This window comes from Biomphalaria glabrata, chromosome 13, assembly GCF_947242115.1.
Source record: "Biomphalaria glabrata chromosome 13, xgBioGlab47.1, whole genome shotgun sequence".
Classification (NCBI taxonomy): domain Eukaryota; kingdom Metazoa; phylum Mollusca; class Gastropoda; family Planorbidae; genus Biomphalaria; species Biomphalaria glabrata.
In genome coordinates, this window is record NC_074723.1 from 20,502,010 (window position 1) to 20,519,635 (window position 17,626).

General features: G+C 39.4%; 1 pseudogene; it reads left to right on the forward strand.

The window, feature by feature from the left end:
- Nucleotides 1-516: 516 nt before the first annotated feature.
- LOC106079842 (uncharacterized) lies at nt 517-8,007 on the forward strand (annotated as a pseudogene).
- Nucleotides 8,008-17,626: the final 9,619 nt, after the last annotated feature.

A 17,626-nucleotide genomic window follows, 5' to 3' on the forward strand; every position in this document is an offset into this window, starting at 1 on the left:
CAGTCATTACATTCGAGTTACTTCTTAGCGCAGAGATCAAGTGTCGAGTAGAAATGGGTCTCAATAATAATCCTCGTGTTTATATTCCTTTGTTTCATTGCATTTGTACAAAATATCTAGATCTCTAGTTTGATATATTCACACTATGTAACATACTAAATTATATAAGAATTTGATAAGATTTAAATTGCCATTTTGGGCCCCTTTTATTCATGGGCCGGGTTCAATGAAACCCTTCACGTTAAGGATGCTACGCCACTGATGTGGAGGGGTGTTTGAATTTGTTATCAAATAATAAAACACGATAAATACAGACTTCAAAGGCGATAAAACAGAGATGGTTTTTTTTTTTTTTTGGGGGGGGGGGGGGGATTAAGGGGGAAGGGGTGTAAATGGCGCAGCCTAGTGACCAAGACTAAACTCACTGGTGTTCTGTGCTGTATATTTTAACTATTGACTACTATTTCCACTCTGGAAACGTGACAGTACGCTCTGGCCAGTCAGTTTTGCTTAGTGATGGCAGACGCCTTTGCGCTGATTGGCTCTCGGCTCTTCCAACATACGGGTGTCACTCGTGATAGCCTCGGGGGTAATTTCGGGTGTCAACAAGGTTCAGTGATTTATTGATGGTAGTAAAAAAAAGAAAGAAGTGGCGAGGGGTCGGGAGGGGGTAGAGGGGGGTTGCACTTTAAAAATAAAAGATCGTAAAGATGTTACTAGACTATATCCAAATAATAATAATTATAATACAAGATTCCTATCTTTCCCTGCACAAGAAGTGTTTTCACAATGTTAGCGGGTCCTCTCTTTTATTTATAAGCCTCTCTTCCTTTCAAGAAATGACTAAATTATACGCTTGGTACTTGAACATGTTATCCCGATATAAGTGGCTTTCATTATTTGCGGTTTTTAAAGGACATAATTGAAATGTTCAGTACCGAAGAGATTGAAGTATCATTTGGTTGAGAAAAAAACTTAAAATCAACGTCTTTCCGGTGCTGGCTTACGACAATGCTAACTCTCGTTAAAATTCTGACGTGCGATGCTAAGAAAATAGAAAATTGTTGGCGTGAAATTAGAAGTGTTTTTAAAGCCGTGTTTTCAGTACGAACTCATAGCAGTGACTTCTAGAGTTTGTTGCAGTGCATGGGCTGTGACGGCGTTACTTTGTGGGGCCACTTGACGTGTTTCATAGGCGTACACTTGACATGTTGAGAAGGGGTGTAAGAGGATGTTTACTAAGCGAAAGCTGTGCTCAAACTTGGATCAAATTTTCTATCTATCTATCTATCTATCTATCTATCTATCTATCTATCTATCTATCTATCTATCTATCTATCTATCTATCTATCTATCAATCTATCCATCTATCCATCCATTCATCCATCCATCCATCCATCCATCCATCCATCTATCCATCCATCCATCTATAAATCCATCCATCCATCCATCCATCTATCTATCTATCTATCTATCTATCTATCTATCTATCTATCTATCTATCTATCTATCTATCTATCTATCTATCTATCTATCTATCTATCAATCTATCCATCCATCCATCCATTCATCCATCCATCCATCCATCCATCCATCTATAAATCCATCAATCCATCCATCTATCTATCTATCTATCTATCTATCTATCTATCTATCTATCTATCTATCCATCTATCCATCTATCTATCTATCTATCTATCTATCTATCTATCTATCTATCTATCTATGTCAGCATCTTTATGTCTTCATTGATCTGGTTCTCAATATCGCAGTGTACAGATAACTAATCCAATTTTTATTTTTTCGCACCTTTGTTATTTTGCTCTTCTGTGAGAACTGGACCATCTTTAGTTTATTTTCTAGTCTTTCTAAACAGCTACATTTTCCTTTTTGCATTTGTGCACCTTTCTCGTGCCTTTTATTGACCAGTTCCTGACCTATGCACATTCTGGCCGTTTGAAGTATTCACATTCATTAGATATGTATTTTCCCTTCTGCGGTTCTTCAAAGTTAACGCCTGACTCATATTGGTGTTAAGTTCATTTCACATTCATCAATAGCTACATATTCAAACCGAAAAAAAAAACGTGGATTGCAATAAACAAACTACTTGATAATGAAAATGATAATTTTCATAAAGACCATTTTTACGTCTAGGCCTACTTTTTAGGAATCGATGTTCACACATATGTGTCTAGAGCCAAGTTCTCTATTTATTCATTAATAAGGGTCAAAACTTCAGTAGAAGAAACAAGAGAGGAAACACAAAGGAAAGGTCAAACCATCTCGTCTGCTCGCTATGGCAAGAAATTCGTTAGAGTAGTCGTTCTTATCGACATATAGTGTGTCGCGGGCTATCAAACTAGGAACGATTACTTGGACATCCAATCCATCTAGTGGATGCCATCCCCGTAAGCATGGAATTGTATACCTCTTTTATTTTTTATTAGTATCCCCTCCGCCCTCTTCCCTTTGACGAACCACTAAGTCACGCCATCCTCTCTGATGAATAAATACAAATAATAAAAATAATAAAAAAGCAGCTAAGGCTTAAGGTTATCAGCTCCATCTTAGATAAAAACCGGGATTTCTCTCCTTACGTAGAAAGAATTGACGTACGTACAATAGTATAGAAGGACCGATATTTATTTCATGGTTTTTTAATGCCCTCTGACATGACCATATGACATCTCCTTATAGGCCCACCTCAATGTTTAGCCTCCACTTTTAAACTAAATTCAAACGTATTTATAAAACGGAAGATATTACGATCCAATAGGCATATCATTTTGTTCTCATTAATAATTTGTTTTATGAAAGTCTAATGATTTTAAATGATGTTTTTTTTAAAAATGATATGATCGTGTATTAAAATATATATTAAATTTATTTATCTATTGCTAGACAGAATATTCCTCTGACATTAGGCTCCTTCTGTGTCAAAGACAACGGATGCGTCCAGGTGAATCACTGGTTTTAGTTTCTTCTCCAGTCGGGATAGAATCTGGCGTGGGTAATCAAGCCGATTCTGGAGCGATAAAGTTTAGGGCATCTTTCTTTTTCTTTCTCTTGACTAAGGCTTCTTCGTTTCTTTTGCTCTGTGCGAGATTCGTACCAGCACGCACAGTCTGTCTCCGTGCACTCCGATCTTTTGCTATTTCCTCCCACCTTGATGCCTGTCGCTCTCAGATGTCGCATGAAGACACATCTTTAGGTTAGGCTTGTGAGGCCCTTAGCTCTGACTCACTCCGCAGGCTCAACATAGAAAATGTCCTAAGTAATTCTTTCAACTGGCATGCGGGTTACATAAGTAAAAATAGATCACCACTAGCTTTATTAAGGAGGAATTTATGAAAAAAAAATTTTGTGTTATGTTTTTAGTTCATAACAAATTATCGAATACATATTCCCATGTATGTATGTTATATGGTTCATTTGAAACATTCTAAGTCTAAGACTATTTTAACTAAGATAAGGATGTGCTAAGAAAAGGTCCACAATTTATTGTTATTAATTCTCAATAAAATATAAATGTAATACAGAATAAAATTGTAAAATAATAATAATTAAATAAATAAAAAAAAAACCTCAGATTTACAAATTACAAAGATAGTTTGTATTTTAACACAAACTCGGAGATGACGCTATCTGCTTGGTAAGAAGTGCAGATAGAAGGCAGATTTCACTATATTTAGCACGAATCTGTGAAATAGGCCTACAAGCTTTCCTCCAACAGATCCACCAACAGATCCACCAACAGATCCAACAGATCCACCAACTGATCCACCAACAGATCCTCCAACTGATCCACCAACAGATCCACCAACAGATCCAACAGATCCAACAGATCCTCCAACTGATCCACCAACAGATCCAATAACAGATCCTCCAACAGATCCTCCAACAGATCCACCAACAGATCCACCAACAGATCCACCAACAGATCCAATAACAGATCCACCAACAGATCCACTAACATATCCACCAACAGATCCAATAACAGATCCTCCAACAGATCCACCAACATTTCCACCAACAGATCCTCCAACAGATCCTCCAACAGATCCACCAACAGATCCACCAACAGATCCACCAACAGATCCACCAACAGATCCACCAACATATCCACCAACAGATCTAATAACAGATCCTCCAACAGATCCACCAACAGTTCCACCAACAGATCCACCAACAGATCCAATAACAGATCCACCAACAGATCCACCAACATATCCACCAACAGATCCAATAACAGATCCTCCAACAGATCCACCAATATATCCACCAACAGATCCAATAACAGATCCTCCAACAGATCCACCAACATATCCAATAACAGATCCACCAACAGATCCAATAACAGATCCTCCAACAGATCCACCAACAGATCCACCAACAGATCCACCAATAGATCCAATAACAGATCCTCCAACAGATCCACTAACATATCCACCAACAGATCCAATAACAGATCCTCCAACAGATCCTACAACAGATCCACCAACAGATCCAATAACAGATCCTCCAACAGATCCACCAACATATCCACCAACAGATCCAATAACAGATCCTCCAACAGATCCTCCAACAGATCCACCAACAGATCCACCAACAGATCCACCAAAATATCCACCAACAGATCCACCAACAGATCCACCAACAGATCCACCAACATATCCACCAACAGATCCAATAACAGATCCTCCAACAGATCCACCAACATATCCACCAACAGATCCAATAACAGATCCTCCAACAGATCCACCAACATATCCAATAACAGATCCACCAACAGATCCACCAACAGATCCACCAACAAATCCACCAACAGATCCACCAACAGATCCAATAACAGATCCACCAACAGATCCACCAACATATCCACCATTAGATCCAATAACAGATCCTCCAACAGATCCACCAACATATCCACCAACAGATCCAATAACAGATCCTCCAACAGATCCACCAACATATCCAATAACAGATCCACCAACAGATCCACCAACATATCCACCAACAGATCCAATAACAGATCCACCAACAGATCCACCAATAGATCCAATAACAGATCCTCCAACAGATCCACCAACATATCCACCAACAGATCCAATAACAGATCCTCCAACAGATCCTCCAACAGATCCACCAACAGATCCAATAACAGATCCTCCAACAGATCCACCAACATATCCACCAACAGATCCTCCAACAGATCCACCAACATATCCAATAACAGATCCACCAACAGATCCACCAACAGATCCACCAACAAATCCACCAACAGATCCAATAACAGATCTTCCAACAGATCCACCAACAGTTCCACCAACAGATCCACCAACAGATCCAATAAGAGATCCAATAACAGATCCTCCAACAGATCCACCAACATATCCAATAACAGATCCTCCAACAGATCCACCAACATATCCACCAACAGATCCAATAACAGATCCTCCAACAGATCCACCAACATATCCAATAACAGATCCACCAACAGATCCAATAACAGATCCTCCAACAGATCCACCAACAGATCCACCAACAAATCCACCAACAGATCCAATAACAGATCTTCCAACAGATCCACCAACAGATCCACCAACAGATCCAATAAGAGATCCAATAACAGATCCTCCAACAGATCCACCAACATATCCAATAACAGATCCTCCAACAGATCCACCAACATATCCACCAACAGATCCAATAACAGATCCTCCAACAGATCCACCAACATATCCAATAACAGATCCACCAACAGATCCATCAACAGATCCACCAACAAATCCACCAACATATCCACCAACAGATCCTCCAACAGATCCTCCAACAGATCAACCAACAGATCCACCAACAGATCCACCAATAGATCCAATAACAGATCCACCAATAGATCTAATAACAGATCCACCAACAGATCCACCAACAGATCCTCCAACAGATCCAACAACAGATCCACCAACAGATCCACCAAAAGATCCAATAACAGATCCTCCAACAGATCCACCAACAGATCCTCCAACAGATCCATCAACAGATCCACCAACAGATCCACCAATAGATCCAATAACAGATCCTCCAACAGATCCACCAACATATCCACCAACAGATCCACCAATAGATCCAATAACAGATCCTCCAAAAGATCCACCAATAGATCCTCCAACAGATCCACCAACAAATCTACCAACAGATCCTCCAACAGATCCACCAACAGATCCACCAACAGATCCTCCAACAGATCCACCAACAGATCCACCAACAAATCCAATAACAGATCCACCAACAGATCCACCAACATATCCACCATTAGATCCAATAACAGATCCTCCAACAGATCCACCAACATATCCACCAACAGATCCAATAACAGATCCTCCAACAGATCCACCAACATATCCAATAACAGATCCACCAACAGATCCACCAACATATCCACCAACATATCCACCAACAGATCCAATAACAGATCCACCAACAGATCCACCAATAGATCCAATAACAGATCCTCCAACAGATCCACCAACATATCCAATAACAGATCCTCCAACAGATCCTCCAACAGATCCACCAACAGATCCAATAACAGATCCTCCAACAGATCCACCAACATATCCACCAACAGATCCTCCAACAGATCCACCAACATATCCAATAACAGATCCACCAACAGATCCACCAACAGATCCACCAACAAATCCACCAACAGATCCAATAACAGATCTTCCAACAGATCCACCAACAGTTCCACCAACAGATCCACCAACAGATCCAATAAGAGATCCAATAACAGATCCTCCAACAGATCCACCAACATATCCACCAACAGATCCAATAACAGATCCTCCAACAGATCCACCAACATATCCAATAACAGATCCACCAACAGATCCACCAACATATCCACCAACATATCCACCAACAGATCCAATAACAGATCCACCAACAGATCCACCAATAGATCCAATAACAGATCCTCCAACAGATCCTCCAACATATCCACCAACAGATCCAATAACAGATCCTCCAACAGATCCTCCAACAGATCCACCAACAGATCCAATAACAGATCTTCCAACAGATCCACCAACAGTTCCACCAACAGATCCACCAACAGATCCAATAAGAGATCCAATAACAGATCCTCCAACAGATCCACCAACATATCCAATAACAGATCCTCCAACAGATCCACCAACATATCCACCAACAGATCCAATAACAGATCCTCCAACAGATCCACCAACATATCCAATAACAGATCCACCAACAGATCCATCAACAGATCCACCAACAAATCCACCAACATATCCACCAACAGATCCTCCAACAGATCCTCCAACAGATCCACCAACAGATCCACCAACAGATCCACCAATAGATCCAATAACAGATCCACCAATAGATCTAATAACAGATCCTCCAACAGATCCTCCAACAGATCCACCAACAGATCCACCAACAGATCCTCCAACAGATCCACCAACAGATCCACCAACAGATCCACCAATAGATCCAATAACAGATCCTCCAACAGATCCACCAACAGATCCTCCAACAGATCCATCAACAGATCCACCAACAGATCCACCAATAGATCCAATAACAGATCCTCCAACAGATCCACCAACATATCCACCAACAGATCCAATAACAGATCCACCAATAGATCCAATAACAGATCCTCCAACAGATCCACCAATAGATCCTCCAACAGATCCACCAACAAATCTACCAACAGATCCACCAATAGATCCAATAACAGATCCTCCAACAGATCCACCAACAGATCCTCCAACAGATCCACCAACAGATCCACCAACAGATCCACCAATAGATCCAATAACAGATCCTCCAACAGATCCACCAACATATCCACCAACAGATCCAATAACAGATCCACCAACAGATCCACCAACAGATCCACCAATAGATCCAATAACAGATCCTCCAACAGATCCACCAACAGATCCACCAACAGGTGCTCCTCTCTCCACATGACATGTGAGAGACGATATACTTGCTGACGTGAATGTGTGCTTTAGACTGCTGACTTTCTGCTTATTTTGTATTGTTATCGCCCAATAATTAAAAACTAGTATTAAATCTGACGATTAACCAAGTACTGTTTGTTCCGGTGACACAAAGCCCTCATTAGACAATGAACAAAAACTTTAAACGTATGCTGTTGGTGTCTTTGGCATCATTCAGTCATGAAAAGAGATGAAAACCTGGGCATGGTCGGAACGGATTCGCCCAGCAGTTCCAACCTCTCCACGCCGATGTAGTGTTAACGGAAGTTTTCTATAACCGGGGCTTCACTAGCCAGCCTCATAGTAGCGCCAATTTGGAAACGTTCGTTGGAGGAGACCAGGCCAAAAGTGTAGCAAAGCAATACTTTGTTCATTGCACTGGTCTGGGGTTGAAAGAGAACATTAACAGCCCTGCCACAATGCACTTTCGTTGGTCTAGGGTTTCAAGAGTCTAACACTCTGAGAGAAATTACAAATCTGGTGCCAGTACAGTTTGAGATCAAAGGCGCATAAGTTCTGCCAGGGTGTAGCATTGTCTGCTTCAACTACTTTAAGTTTACCGACACCTGCATTTACCTCAGCGTTGACTTTCAAAGCTTTTTTATGGCAGCAGAAATTTGAATTCATATTTTCCTTCTCCTAGGTGGGTAGCTAGCTAAGACTAACAAGCCCAACCTGCCTGAAGCTTACCGGTTTGGGTGCTAGATGCTTCTACTCCAATCAGTGATAATAGTTCCGTGGGACCCAATTTCTAAGCCATACGTAAAGGCCAGGAGTTGGACTGGCCAGTGTATATTTGAAACGCCTACGTTTTTATAGGAAGTGGAGGGCTTTTATCCGTTACCACTTCCAGCAATAAATACCTACTGACTTTACTAAAAAAAAAATAAAAAATTAAAAATTAAAAAAAAAAAATAATAATAAACTCTTCAATTCTTAGATTGTTTGTTAAAAGTCGAAATTTTTCAAATGCCTTGAATTTTTTTCTCTCTACCTTTTGCTAAGCGAGCAATTGATTCAGTGTCTTAGTTCAGTTTCTTATTTAGTGAATACCATGAATGCAAGAGAGTAAATTTACGACAGTCTGATTTACAACCATCCTTGCCAGGTTTTTATCGTTGTTTTTATAACGACTTAATGAATGTTTCAACTTTACAACAGTCAAATCGAATTAAGAGCAATCCATTATTTGTGTATATCATTCAATTTACAAGAGTGGGTGTACGTTGAAAAGCAGGATAAATTACAACAATAAAGCTTACATAGAATTAAAGTATTACGGTTTAACACGTTTTCAAAACCAGACAAGTTCGAGCAGAAGTGAAGTTGGTCGCTATGGAGATAACAACTAAGTCACGTGCAACGCTAGAAGTAAGTTAAATTTGTTTTGAGAGTAAAGTAATTAATTCCTTCTCAATCCTGGTGGATGCATTTCCTGTCACGTTGGTATAGTCATTTAAGCAGAAGTTCAGAAATGGAATTTGATCATGGATTTGGTTACTATCTTGGGATTTTATCCTGGGTTGGGTTTTTATCTTCGTTTTAGATTTAGTCATAGGCCTTGAGTTAAATCTCTGTTTTATAGTGTGTTATGAAGTCATCTTGGGTTTTATTATGGATACAATATTTTATTTTCTGTTTCATCATGCATTAGATGTTTGTCTTGGTCTCTTGTGTTTTATTATGTGTGGGTATTTTATCTGTGTTTTATTTTAAGGAATATGGGTATTTCTTTGGTTTTATCTCATTTCAGTAAATGAAATAAAACTTTATTTTTCTTTAGTAGATATATAATGTCAATAGCCATAACATTCCGTTCAATGTTTTAGTTTTGTAAATAATCATGGTGTCTGAGAATTGTGAACGCTGTGCTTACAAAACTAACCTTCACAATCATTTATATCGTATTTTATTAGCTATTTTAAAATTAATCTAAAGTCTAAGTAACCATCACTTGTCCAGCTTATACATATACAGATGAACGTCGATAATCCGGATTATTTTGAAACGGGTCTGTTTTGGATACTCGACCGTCCGTATAACCGAATGCTGAATATTTCACCACCAATATAGAAAAATCAGCATGTGCACTTAGATACTGTAGTGTTACACAAAATACACACAAAAAAGGCAGTGGAGATTTCCAACGTTCGGATAACCGACTTTCAGATAAACGACATTTTACTGTATGTCTTAAAAAAAGGCTAAATCATATATAGCAAACCATGTTGTTGTTGTTTTTTCAGACAATTTGATAAAGAACAAATCTATTTTTAAACAAAATGATTTTGATTCTCAAAAGTAATTTGTTTGTTTATAATTAACAAAAATTAAAAAAAAACATCGAAATTAAGATGATGAGTTTCCCAACCTTCTTTACATTCACTTCTAAATTTCTTCCCCTCAGAATGTCAGACATAGGCTACTAAATTCACTGCCAAGAATCATACTCTATACAGCGTCAAAAGTGATAAAGCTGTTCTTCTTCTTCTTCTTCTAGCCAGCTTTTTGCTGCTGAGCTGTCAGCTCTTTTGCAGACTGTGCCAAGGAAAAATAGTGTGCTGTTTTCTTCAGTTGTTCAGCACTGCCGTACAGGGTGATGGTTATGTTGGGCTGTAGTGGTAGTAGGGTCTGCCTAAGGTGGATTAGGAAGGGGCATTCAAAGAGGATATGGTTTACGGTTTCATAAGGGTGGGCGCAGTGTCTGCAAAGGAGGAGTTTATTTTGTTCAGATGGTAATTTAATAGAGGTGTATGTCCTGTTCTTAGTTGGAAGATTGTAGATTGCTCTTTGCGGGGGAGGAGGTTAATACTGTCCAGCCTGTGTTTCTTGATGCCCATTAGTTTGTGATTGTTGACTAGCATTGACCTTAGGGTTAGGTAGTTAACAGGTATATCTGGTTGTTCCATAGATGATCCTGCCTTTGATAGTGTATCTGCCTTTTCATTTCCCATGATGCAGTGTCCAGGGATCCACTGCAGTGAGATATTGATATTTAATTTTGATATCATCTGATGGATTATCACAATTAGTGATGTCGACTCTCTTGGGCTGTTTGAGCTGCTGCTGTTAAGTGCTTGCAGAGTGGATTGGGAGTCTGTAAAGACAACAATATCTGATGGTGTTGCACTCCTTCATATAATTTGTTTTCCGCTGTCAGTAGTGCTATGGAAATCGCCTCAATTTCGGCTTGGAAGTTTGAGCAGTAATCGCCACAGGGTGCAATTATTTCAAAGTGTTAATTTTCGGGGAAGACCAGGAAGGCACCAAGACCTGCATTGATGGTGACTTTGAAGGCTGATCCGTCGTTATATATATGGACTGCTGTTTTTGGATAGCTTTCAATTGTTTCGAGCCTGCCTACTTTGAGCTCGAGTGGATTTGATTCTTTTGTTAGGTCATTATTTAATAAATGTGTTTTAAAGCTGTAAAGAAGAGGGAAAAGACGAAATGTCCCTAGTGCTAGCCACACTGTGTCATCTCTTGTTATACTTTATTTTAAAATGTACATTAACTATTATTTATATTTTAAAGTTATTTACCAGTGAGTGCACTTTTTTTCTGCTCAACTAATGGTCCTAAGAAATTCAAAAAATTATGAAAAATAAAAAACAAAACAAAACATGAAAGCAAAATGGGTCTCTAACGGTGAACTACCATAGGCAGCTTACGAAAATCTATGTTCCTATGAATATTGTTTCCGTTTCAAAGTCATCTTTCACTTAGGACAAAATCAGAGGACGAGACTTAAAAAAAAAAAGGTGAATGGCGTGGCCCTGGTGAGGAAGAGTGTCACCAACTTAGAGAGGACGTCGTTGCTAATGTTTGATCAACACTTTACATAGCAACGACCTGGGCACGCAAAGAGAGACAATTACCGAGATTTCTCAGACCAAGTGTAATTTATGACACCTCCCAATAGAGCCCTGGCGTGTATGTGTGTGTTAAGGTTAGGGGCGGGAGGTCACCCCTTAAAACCACCCTACTTCATTGCAAGACGTTGAGTATATCGAAACACTGTGAAACTATTCTGTTGAAAGGGGGGTGGGAGGTCCAGGACCCTCGCTCTGCCTAGAGATAGTTATTAAGCTATGTTTGTTTTATTTTTCCCTATTTTTCCCCCCTAGCTTCTAAATTTTATGATTTTCCCATAAACGTATGACGTGAAGAGGCTAAGGCAAGGGCGACTGTCGCCATTGTCGTCTGCTGGGCCTGTCTGCGAATTTGCGTGTTCTAGAAGGTACTTCGCGGCTTATTTACACGGTACTCTCCGCTACCAAAATGTAGTAAAGAGAACACCATAAAAACTGGCTTCCGACTTCAGGAAATTAGGTCGTATATATCTATATATATATATATTCAACTAGACTTTAAAATTTAAAAAAAGTACTATGTTAACATAATTAAAGACTTTATAGCTCAAACGGGTGGTAGTGGTCGAGTAGTAATGTGCTTGCCTTCCAAACATAGAGTCTTCTGTTCGAATCTCGAAGAAGACTGTTTTTTTCAGACGTGTGGTGACGGTAGGACAGGAGTGGATCATAATAGCACATTTCAGAACAGGTTACTGCCCAATCGGGGCCTATCTAGCTAGAATCCGAAAACTAAAAAGCTTGATCCCGATGTCTGCACTGTCAGCTGTAACCGAGATGATAGAACATAGTGTTACAAATGAACAGTGATAGGTAGAGGTCAACGTATGACCCCGGCGAGATGACACAGCAGCTAGTGTTCCCTGGAATCTACATGTACAAACAAAGACAGGATGTGACGTGTCCTCACGTGTTGTTCCAGGGGACGAATAGATCTAAGTAGGGGGACAGTTACTAATGAACAGTGACAGATAAAGGTCACTACGTGTGACCCCGACTTGATGACACTGCATCGAGTGTTTTCTGGAATCTACGTGTATAAATAGAGACATGATGTGACGTTTCCTCACGTGTTATTTCAGAGGATACTAGCCGTGTTTGTGCAACTTTGGACAAGCGATTAGCGACTCTATATAAGCCAGAGAGTTAATGTGAAAGTCAGTCGTATGGAGTCGTGAGTGAGCCGTTACAGTCGATACAGACGATGTAAGACGTGTGCGGCTCTGTGGAAGAGAAATGTGTACGACTCGGTGCAAGTTAACTAGGGTAGAGTTAACTGGAGTGGACTACTGTCGTTAAAGTCTATACAGCGAACTACAGTGGACTTGAGCCGTTACAGTCGATACAGTCGATGTAAGACGTGTGCGGCTCTGATTCGGTAGACTTGAGTGCGACTTGGTTCAGCTTTAGGAGACCTGGAGCGACACTGGGAAGTGTGTCGTTGGTCTGTTCTGTGGAATACGGCTCGATGCAAATTGAGAAGAGAGGAATTGCAACGAAGTGAAGAGATGCAGTGCAACGAAGTATAGCTAACTGTAAACTGACAGATATTGTACAGTCTTCTACGCTACATGTTACAGTAATGTTAGAGTTAATAGTCATTAAAGTTATATGAAACTGAAAGTTTAGTCGTCAAGTTCTTTACAGTGTTTTTATTTGTGTGCCAACTAATACTTCTAGCCAGAAGATTCAGAAATACGTAACAATATTCTTCTAGAACGTACAACACTTCACGGGAATGGTTTTAAAAACTCGAGAGATCATAATGGCCATGAGGACCTCTCCCACACGGGGACAGTTGGACCCAAAACAAAATCGTACGCCTCTGGATTGTGTTATAAGAGTATACTTTTTAATACGGCTCCCAAGAGCGTGAACACTTAGCATGGATGGCTCTGAGTCCAACCAGATCTAACGGATATCTACTATACTTTTTAATACGGCTCCCAGGAGCGTGGACACTTAGCATGGATGGCTCTGAGTCCAACCAGATTTAATACGGCTCCCAGGAGCGTGGAGACTTAGCATGGATGGCTCAGAGTCCAACCAGATCTAACGGATATCTACTATACTTTGGTGAAAGTAAAAACTGTTGGTCGTTGTGCTGGCCACGTGACACCCTAGTTAACCGTCGGCAATAGATGAGGCTAAATCCTCTACCCCCATAGGTCACTAGGTCTGAGAGAGATATCTACACTACTGTTACAGGTACTGCACATACTGCATTCATCAACCAATGGGTACCTTACATTTATTTTGGAAAGTAAAAGCGGCACTGGCGTTAATCCCATTAACCTTGTCCTTTTCCTTCCAGCCTTGACCCTTGAATTAAAAACTATTACTTAATTTCCTGCACACACACAGACCCACACAAATTTTATAATGGAGAGTGCAGAAGCTATCAACGTAAGGTAACAGTCAGTGTTGGATTCTCCAATTGCAACTTTTCAGGTCTTGTATTATTTGCATCTTTCTTCAGTCCATGTTTTATCAACTAGGCCTACATTTATTGAAGGTACAGATTTGTTCCTTTAAAACTCAACATTTTGTCCAGGTTTAACTAGTACATGAAACATATTCAGTAATGAGAGTACGATGCTGCATCTTTTTCATTTCTGTTCCTAACCTTTATTGTACAGCCCCGCACAGACACGTTTTGTTTTGTTCACCAGCCCGGCCACTGCTATTAACACATCTCGGTGGTGGCACTCCAATAGGTCCTACAATAGATTGCCGTTAGCCTAGAGATTAGCACTTCGTTATAAAGATCTCAGCCCGCGTGCAAACCCAATAAAATAACGTAAAAATTTGATATCAGAAAGTCATATTAAATTTACAACTGTGAGAGGTTATCTCTCCCCCACCCCCCACCCCCTTAGTTTTAACATTACATTTTTTGGCAAACAAACAAGAGACTGTATATTAAATGAACATAGCTTACAGTATTCCCACAGTAACCCGGAATCTTTCTTTTTTTTATGACAGTAATAACCAGCAAGTCCCAATAGCAAGAACACGGACACAGTTTTCTCACGCTTCTAGACGGGAGACAGAAACGGCGCGAACTGGAACCTGCTCTTTACAGATTTGTCTTTACCAGATTGACCTTGCCCTTCTTGCGTTACCCACATATTTTAAAGCTATATCAGTTTTCGAGAAGAGAGGCGCCATGTTAAGCCAGCACACTTAAGCAGCGGGTCTTGGGCATTGCTTTGCTATATAACCCTTACAAAATGTTTGTTTTAAACATCGTGATAACAAAAATATATTTATACGAAATAAACAGTTTTGGATAGTGTGTACAACTTTACATTTTAATTGAAATGCATTTTAAGCATATTTACTATTGTTACGCAATTTGCATGACACATAATATTAATCATAGGCGTCAGATAAGCATAGAGGAGATGGGCAAATCAATAGAGATTAAACGAGGGTCTTTCTTCTGACACCAATTAAGACTTGCTGCCACTGATTTTATTTTTTAAAGAGTCAGGTTTTTAATGTTAAAAATATTGTGTGGTACGTGCAGCTGAATGGAATTAACCGCTTGGCTGCTTAACAAGGCTGCTCGAGGTCGAATCCAAATGGAGACCAGGAGTTGTTTTGTTTTTTGTTGGGATTCAGCTCGAGATGTATTTGATGAGCTGTAAAAAAGCAAGACGCAAATCTTCCAGATACTCCCACTTTCCAGCAATAGAGTTTTGACTTGGGAGCGCTGTAGCATGAATAAAACATTCTGGAATCATTTCGATCCTTCCCTGTGGCATTAGAGCTTTATGGGATCCGGAAATAGCTAATAGCCTCAATGCACTGTATCCCTGGCAGCTGACTCGCGTAGCGTTTAAGAAATGAACATTGATTTGAAGTTAAGGTGTATGAGAGGTGATAACTAGGTTGGATAAGCTTGCATAGTTTGTACAAAACAACATACGTGCAGTAGGGTGGTGTTGTGACACGGGTACTGTCTGGTCAACCGTGACACACGGTCAAGTGTTGGGTATCGAGAGTTAGGGGACTTGGGGGAAGTGACGAGTGTGTAAACAAGAAGAGAGGAAGTCAGCGAGTGAAGTTGGGTATCTGTATATATATGTCTGCCGTGTATATATGTTTTGTTAAAATGCTACACAATTAAAAGGCACTGTAAACGTAAAAGGACTTGTTTCTTCACAGGTGTATTATTGTAACTATGATATAAAACTATTTCCTTATCGTGAACATAAGTTGACTTTGAATTCAGTTATACTATTACTAGCTAATAATATATGTGAAGGATCACACTTATTTTGGAGGTAGTTGTTATCAAAACGATTTTATTACTATTCTTAGCGATTCTGTGAAAATGATCATAAGACTACATAACTGACAGGATACATTAGCCATACAGACCCGATGGGTTCCTATGGACCAAGTTCATTGCACTTGCGGGGAAGTAAGAGAGCACTAACAATCCTGTCATTCTCCACACACTGTTTCTCAAGGTGTAAGGACATCCGCTTGCCTAACGTCGTTACAAAGAAGGAATATGAAGGAGATCCAGGCTGTGCTCAGCCCGAGAGTCTTGAGACACGAACCATTGCACTTCGCACTTTCAATTCAAATATTCACAGTGTAAATCTGTTTGAATTGATGATAGCACACATACAAGCAAGTATTCGTTTTTTTTTTGTTTGTTTAGCCACAGAATTTAACTAACATTTTTACAAACATTTGCAAAACCGATTGACAAGGTTAAAAAACAACAACACTTTAAAGAACCTTCCCTTACATTTACTAACTATCTGATTCAAGACATTTATCTTGTCAATGAGTGCTTTATATATGTAATGTAGATAAGTGTACCCTGTTATATAAATGCTCTTTAATATTGTAATACCAGTAACAGCATTGCAGTTCTTGAATAAGATCTAGATTTGGTAATTTTTTCAAAGCTTATATCAACTCATTTTTCCCACTTCCCTATCTCGGATCAAGTTGTTGAAATTTTGCTTAGTTATCCATAAGTGATGACAATACATGAATAAAGACAAAAACAAGCTAGTTCATAAATTAATTTTGATTGTAAATTCTTGTTTTGAAAGGGAGCAAATCCCAATAATTTTCAGTAAATGGCAGTAATTAGCGGTTCTTTCCCTTAGGTAAGCTTTGTTTTTTTAAAGTATTCTCTTTTTCTATTGCTTGTTTTTATTTCTGTAAAAAGAGCACAATGTAAATTCTTCTGTCTGAGGCTCCTCCATGGACATGGTGTTCGTTTGTGACTCTCGATCTTGCCTCTTAGCGTTAGATGGCGGTCATCTCGAGGAATTCCTTTTTATGTTAATATTAAGTTTTCATGGTAGGTTGTGATATCACATAATCTAATGGAGACAGTCGACGTGAGTGGAATGGGTATGGCGGACCCGTCAGTTCCTTGTTGAATACTTAAAACTATCTAGTGAGTTAGTCCTATTCGGTCCAATTTGGGCTAAGTTTTAAGCCTCTTCGCTTCCTCGAACGGAATTTTATTTTTACTGTTCTCCATAAGAATGCTACGAGAGATGGAAATCAGAGAATTCCCTGAGAATAGCCTACAAAATTGTACGCAACACAATCATTTGGTTTGACTCTAAAAATTTAATGGTGAAGAATTGCTGATTACTTTATCTTAGGAAAGGGAGGGAATAGAAATGAACATTGTAAAAGAATACAACAAAAAGAAAACAAACAAAAAAATAT